Source organism: Lipotes vexillifer, unplaced genomic scaffold (assembly GCF_000442215.2).
Source record: "Lipotes vexillifer unplaced genomic scaffold, Lipotes_vexillifer_v1.1 scaffold99, whole genome shotgun sequence".
Lineage (NCBI taxonomy): Eukaryota > Metazoa > Chordata > Mammalia > Artiodactyla > Lipotidae > Lipotes > Lipotes vexillifer.
This window is the reverse complement of record NW_006793908.1, coordinates 226,322-234,266: the sequence shown is the minus strand read 5'-3', so window position 1 is coordinate 234,266 and position 7,945 is coordinate 226,322.

The window sequence follows — 7,945 nt, the reverse complement described above, 5'->3', positions numbered from 1 at the left end:
CACCACCACCAAGCCTGCCTGACCCCAGGCCACTTCCATGTGGACATTAACACACCCACTCAGTGACCAACACTGGACACTGGAGAGAGAAATGTGATGTTTCAATAAAAAACTATAGCACGCCCTTATGGGTATCCAATTCTGGTCCTGTTCACTGTCTTTGAGCTGTTTTTCACCTCTTGGTAAATTACATTTTACCTTTTACTTTGTTACCTCCCTGTAAATTGTATTGGATCCTGCCATCCTGCACATTTCCTGTCCTCACCAAATTATCCATTCTTCTAGTTTCCCATTTTCTCCCACCCTCCTGCCGTGGATTCACTGAGCACCACAACCTGACTGCCCAGTTCCTTATTGGAAGTAAAGGCTGGTCGTGACTGACCTTTCCCGCCAAGATCTAAAGAAGCCTTGCAAGCTGAAGCCAGACTACAATGTGATAAAAACTTCAAAAGACTCATCACCACAACAGATCATGAACTCTCTCATTTAAATGCCTGATAGTTCACACCATCCAGCAAACATCCTCCACTGCCAAGTCCAACAGATGGTTCAGCTGGTCCTTAATGAACAAAAGGTGACTGAATGTGACATGAACTTACATTGTTCAAAAGGAGAAATGTCTCCTCTGTCCTTGAACAAGAGGACAGACTGACAAAGACTCTCTCCTTGACCAAACTGTCGTTAGGCTTCTCTGAGCCTCAAGCCCTCTTCTCAATGAGGCCTTGACCTTGGCCTTCTTTGCCAGGCCTGCACAGCCCAGTCTTAGCAAGAATCCTGCTAAGTCAGTTTAGAAAGAATCCCCTACCTTTGATGTCTCAAGTCCTTGGCCTGCCTTTAGCAAGAATCCTGTTAGATCAGTTTAGCAAGAATCCCCTACCCTTGACGTCACCTCTTAGTAATTTTCCATCCACTGAGGCCCTCACCCTGTTCCTTGGGGGTAAATCCCCACCTGTCTTTGTATTCAGAGTTGAGCCCCATCTCTCCCCACTACTGCAGTACCCCTATTGCAACAGCCCTGAATAGAATCTTCCTTATCATTTTAACGAGTGTCAGAATAATTTTTCCTTTAACCGCCCTAAGGTTTGCTTCAAGTAGGAGGGCCTCCCCTCCCTGAAAATTCTCCAGTCACATCCCAGTCAAATCCCATCCCGGATCTCCTGAGAGCCACCTCTCTCCCCTGCCCAGCACGAGCAAACCTCTAACAACCACTGCACTGGTTCTCCTGCCACCGCCCTGTGGATCTCTGCTTCTAACAGGCTGGCTGCCAGCCCCCCACTTCCCAACCATCTATTCACGCAGAGAACACGAAAATACTGAAATGTTATTCCCCATCTGGAAATGCCTCAGAGCTAAACATTATGTAGGATGTGATGGTGTTCATCTACCCCAAGCGAGGCTGAGAGAAACACTGAAACAGGAGGAGACTGCTAGGGGGAGGGATGGTGCGTCAGCAGGAGCTAAATTTAGCAAACGGAGGGGAAGAGAGTCCACATCTTCTCGGACCTGCAGAAATGCCTGGAGGGGGAGGCATGCCAGGAGGGGGAGTGCTCTTGGGGGGGCTGCCCCAAGTCAGTGGAAGGGCTCCACCTGCCCAGCCCCGACCCAGGAAACCAAATCCCTTGGGGGAAAGGTCCCTTTGGACCCAGTGAAATCGTGGTTACAAAGGAAGCTGCAGATTGGGAAATTCAAATGGTAACTGCTGGGGGCAAGGGAAGCAGGTGGATTCTAAAAAGCTAGAAGTTCTGGAAAAACCTGTAACACGGCTTTGAACAGATTTTGTTTTCTAGTAGAGTAGCTAGTATAAAACTACGTATCATCTAGGCCCCAAAGCCTCCAGGGAGGAGGGTCTGGAAGCCTGGGAGAAGAGACGGAGACCTCCCAGGTGACGCAAAGCAGTCATCCGAGCACAAGTGCAGAGCCCCTGCTCCGCCTGTAGCCGGCTCTGTGGGGTTGGGCCAGTTACCCCTTTCCAGGCTAAGGGTAACAATCTGTGAAATAAAGGCAACAGCCCGGCTGCACTCTAAGACATTATAAGATACTGTTTCTGGATTTGTGTGCAGGGAAGCGGGTGGACATCATCAGATTCCACCAATCACCACCGCCAGAATCAAGACTTCTGCCTTGACCTGGATGAAAGATCCATTATTAAGATACTTCACTGCACTCTTAAAAATGTATCAATCCCCACAAAAGGACTAACATTCTCACTGTAAGCAGAGTCATTATAAATCAGTAAGAAAAATACAAGCAGGGCAACTGGAAAATGAATGAAGGGCTTGAAGAGCAATTCACGAAAACATACAAATAAATTAATTCCACGGGGAAAAAAAAATGGGCAGCCTTACTAGTAACCAGAAAAGGGCATAATTAAAATAAAAATGAGAAAGCTTTTCCCACATATCAATTAGCAAGTTCCTAAAAACCCAGTAATACCCAGCAAGGGCCAGGGATCAGAGAAATCTGAATCCTGGTGCATCACCAACAGACGGCAAGGTGGCCTGACTTAACCAGGGGCAACCTGGCCAGATGAGAACAAAAATCCTTAAGCGGACAGCCCATGTGACCTAATAATTCCACTTCTAAAGCTCTGTCCTACAAAATTATTCAAGGATGTGTACAAAAAAATACATCTAAAGATTACAATATTTTATAATCCTAAAAAACAGGAAATGACCTTCTGTCCAATAAAAGAGATACATCTATGTGGTGAAGTTCAGCTAAACTAAAAAATCAGGCTACAAAAACACAAAGATATAGAAAAATGTTTATGTTACCTATTAAGTGAAAAACAAATTGTAAAGCTATACAGACAGTAGAATCAAAATGTACATATAAGCCATCGTTAATACATGTAGGCACACAAATAAATACTGGAAGGAAATACAAAAGTATTACCAGGGTTGGGGACTTCCCTGGTGGCACAGTGGATAAGAATCCACCTGCCAATGCAGGGGATACGGGTTCGGGCCCTGGTCCGGGAAGATCCCACAAGCCATGGAGCAACTAAGCCCATGCGCCACAACTACTGAGCCTGCGCTCTAGAGCCCACGAGCCACAACTACTAAGCCCACGTGCCACAACTACTGAAGCCCATACACCTAGAGCCCGTGCTCCGCAACAAAGAGAAGCCACAGCTCCCCAATGAAGAGTAGCCCCCCGTCTGCCGCAACTAGAGAAAAGCCCACGCGCAGCAACAAAGACCCAATGCAGCCAAAAATAAATAAATTTATTTTTTAAAAAAAGTATTACCAGTGTTACCTCTGGAAGTAGCATGATCATAGGAGGTATTATTTCCTCGTGTTTACTTTTCTGTATTTTCAAAATCCTTAAACAAATAAGCGATTCTTTTGTATTTGAAAAAACTCTACGTCATTTTTTAAAAGACAGAAAGGAAAAAAGATGTCTCTCCTTCTTTCTAATACGTAAAAGGCATTAAACAACTCCAGCCAGGAAACTGCCACAGGCCCCTTGCTCAGCACACCCTTCAGAAAACTCCTTCCTCAAGCACATCGCTGACCCCTAAGGAACTCTCAGTCCCTGGGCCCTACTTTCATGCTTCCTCTCACCCTCCTTTCACCAGAGATCTGTCATCCACAATTCACACAAAGAAGGTAGATCACAGCCCAAGTCCCTCAGACACCGAGGGTCTGTCTAGTCCTTGTCTCGTCCAGCCTCCTACCTTTAACCAAATGAAGCCACGGAGTGTCAATGGTTTTCATGATTGTTTCAGAGACTGTCAACTCCTTGGAGCCTCTCTCACAAACCCTGAGGAGGGCAGGCAGGCAGGCAGCACCCCGGGTTTATGAGAAGGAAAGCAAGGCTCAGGAATTGAGGGCAGGAGCCCAGAGCTGGCTTACAGTCCAGCTCTCTCCAATCCCACTGACTCCAGACCCTCTTCAGCCAGCCAGGGACCCCCAGCTGGTAGGGCATGGGGCCCTGGCATCCCCAGCCCCATTTGGCCAGGGGTATACCTTTCTGCTGACCCTTCAATCTCCCTCATTCATCCCCATCTCAACCCTCTGTCCCTGCTCCTGCTTCCATAATAAAAAGGCTCAGAGAAATTAGGAGAACTTCCTCTCACAACTCATTAATTTAGTTAACTGTCTAATCTTTTACTATCCTCTCACCTCATAGATCAAGAACTTCTCATTTTCAATGTATGAGTCAGAACTCAGCTATGATTGATAGAAGCCACCAAAGTCGACATGACTTAAGTGGAGAAGAGTGGAATTCATTAGCTCATGTTACTGGGTTGTCCAGAGTGCACATCTGGCTTCAGGCACAGCTGGATCTAGGTGCTCAAACATCAGGGCTCTATTTGTCTTTCTTTCTCCATTCAGCAAGCAAGATATTCACCAACAAAATCAATAAATTGCCTTCAGTGGAAGAAATCTTTAAGAAAAAAGAAGAAGATTCACCAACAGGCTCACATTTACATCCTACCAATTCCAGCAAAAGTACATCATCTTCCTCAAGAGCTCTGGCAGAGAAGTGCCAGGAAGGACTCAACTGGCTACATTCAACAGCACAGTCCCAGGGACACAGGGCAAAGGTCAGTCCCTTCTAGCCACACAGGAAAAGGTGTTCTCTTCCGAGAAGGAAGTAGGAGATGCTGGAAAGGAAACCAACAGAGTTCCACCTTAACAAATCTCTTCCACTTTAAGAACAAGTTAGTTTCTTGGCACAGGTATTCACTGGCAGCGGCAAGCATGGATGAGACCATCGAGCTGGGGTTACTTTGTCACCCAGTCAAAATGAATTATTAGCCAACAGTCACAAGAAATGCCCAAATACTACAATCAAAATCTAGGTGAGAAAGTGGTTTTTTTACTCACGTTTACTGAGGTATGACTTACCTACAGTAAGATTCACCCTTTTTAGTAGAGTTCTACCAATGTTAGTGAGTGCACACAGCTGTGTGACCACCACCACAATCAAGATACAGAACATTTCCATACCCCTCAAAATTCCTCTGTGCCAACCCCGCCCCCCATTCCCAGCCCCTGGCAACCACTGATTTGCTTTATGGCCTTATAACTGAGTATCATGAAGTTATATTTCCAGAATATCATGAAGTTCTTCAGTGCGCAGCCTTTTGAGTCCGGCTTCTTTCACTTAGAATGCACTCGAGATTCATCTGTGTTGGTGCACGTACCAAGTAGTTCACTCCTTTTATTGCTGATCATTGATACACACACACACACACACACACACACACAGAGGGATTTTTAAAATTCACCTATAAAAGTATGATCTAAGATATTCATAAGGCATCCTATATTTATCGTTATTTTATTTAACAGTTCACCGAATACTTAAGTTTCCTCTACATACCTAGGAACAGGAGTTATGTCCAAGAACAAGATATCTTTATTCTGGTGGTGCTTTCATTTTAATGGGAAGAAACAAAAATTGGATAAATATACATAATATATCAGGAGGTGAGAAATGACGTGAATCAAAACAGAGCAGCCTGGGGCTTCCCTGGTGGCGCAGTGGTTGAGAGTCCGCCTGCCGATGCAGGGGACACGGGTTCGTGCCCCGGTCCGGGAAGATCCCACATGCCGCAGAGCGGCTGGGCCCGTGAGGCATGGCCGCTGAGCCTGCGCGTCCGGAGCCTGTGCTCCGCAACGGGAGAGGCCACAACAGTGAGAGGCCCGCGTACCGCAAAAAAAAAAAACAACAAAAAAAAACAGAGCAGCCTGTCTGGCAGAGGGGGTGGTGCCGTTGTGGAAAAGGGACTCTGAGGGACTCAAAGCAAGCAAGGGCCATACACCTTGCAATTACCTTGAGGAGGAGCATTCCGGGCAGAAGGAACTACCGGAGCAGAGGCCGGAGATCTAAATGAGCTTGGAGTGTCTGAGGAACAGCAAGCTGCCCCGAGGCTGCAGGGAGCACAGCAAGGGTGGGAGAGGCTGGGATGAGGTGGGAGAAGGGCAGGGCCTCAAACAAACCAAGGTGATGACGCCTTGGGTTTCACCCAAGTGAGATGGCAAACTGTCTAATCCAGACCTCCCACAGCATCTGCCTTGTCCACACTGACATTCAGGGGGCTGGGTAGCGCTGGAGACCATCCCCCAAGTTAGAGCCACAGCAAACTTAGTCTCCACACCCACCACCTCGCCACTGTTAGTCTTTGACTTGAGGTAAGTGACCAGCAAATAGCTCACTTTTGAGTACTTAACTATGAGCCAGCACGATTCTAATCATGGAGCTCTTTTACAGAACTGTTCGGCACACAGTAGGGTGCCATGCAATTCATCACCTTAATTAAGCACTTTTCAGAGTAAAAGAGGGTACATTAGGACTTCCCTGATGGCGTAGTAGTTAAGAATCTGCCTGCCGATGCAGGGGACACGGGCTCGATCCCTGGTCCGGGAAGATCCCACATGCTGCGGAGCAACTAAGCCCGTGCGCCACAATTACTGAGCCTGCACTCTAGAGCCCGTGAGCCAAAACTACTGAGCCCACGTGCCGCAACTACTGAAGCCTGTGCACCTAGAGCCCGTGCTTCACAACAAGAGAAGCCACCATGATGAGAAGCCTGCGCACCACAATGAAGAGGAGCCCCCACTCACCGCAACTAGAGAAAGCCCGCACGCAGCAATGAAGACCCAACACAGCTAAAATAAATAAAATTAATTTTTTTTAAAAAAAGAGGGTACATAAAAAATGATGTCAGGGGCTTCCCTGGTGGCGCAGTGGTTAAGAATCCGCCTGCCAATGCAGGGGACATGGGTTCGAGCCCAGGTCTGGGAAGATCCCACATGCCATGGAGCAACTAAGCCCGTGGGCCACAACCACTGGGCCTGCGCTCTAGAGCCGGTGCTCCGCAGCAAGAGAAGCCACTGCAATGAGAAGCCCGCGCACCGCAACGAAGAGTAGCCCCTGCTCTCTGCAGCTAGAGAAAGCCCACGCACAGCAACAAAGAACCAACACAGCCAAAAATTAATTAAAATAAAATAAATTTATTTTTAAAAAAAACAAAAAACAAATGATGTCAGAACCAGAAGACCTTCCCGGGCCAACTAAGAGTCAACACTATAGTTACGTCTTCTTACTCGTGCATTAACTTGAAATTTACTTCTCCGGGAAGGTGTTCCCAATTCCCCAAAATCATCTGCATGAAGGGCCCACAGCACCCTTTAGGTTCTCTGCTGCAGCACTGCTCACAGCCTGTAGCTCAAGAACCTCTTACAAGTCCATATACCCAACCAGACTGCAGCTCCAAGGAGGTAGGGTCTGGATGTGTCCTGTCCTCCACTGCGGGCTTCCACAGGGTCTCCCAAAGAGCAGGTGCTCAATTCCTGCAGCTAAATGAACTCATTTGGTCTCTCGTGTGTATGCTTGTCTGACCCTGGTGATGTCACTACAGAGTGAAATGCTCTTACATTTGCATTTGGGCTCTGTGGGAGTGAGACCTTTATTTCATTCACTGACATGTCCCCTGAAGTCCAAAATGCAGTGCCCAGTAGGTAACGGTACTCAAGTAATGTCTGCTACGCTTCTAGCATCTTTTCCAAGAACCAGGTAACGCCTATGGGGATTTTAACAACAGAGGGAGGGAGAGCCTAGCGCTCCCGCTGCACTGTATCTAGTTATAATGTCTAGTGCCAGAAGCTGAGACAGAATCAAGACAGGAGATCCCATCCTACCTAGGCACTAGGCCTTATTTCTCTCTTGTCACGTGATTTTTAGGCTGTGTCTTTCTTGCAGAAACTTGCATGTATCTCACCGGATGAGGAGGAACCCAACTTCCTAGCCCCTTCCACCCCCAGACATGGCTCTCCATAGCAACTGGGAACCTGAGCTGGTAATCTGTCTCTTCAACCAGACCCCAGAGCACACAATCCCCTCCCTAGAAGGAAGAAACCAGCCCAACACAGACTCCAACGAACCAGAAAGGAAGGACAGTTAGAAGGAAAACACAAAGGCTGCTCTCTCC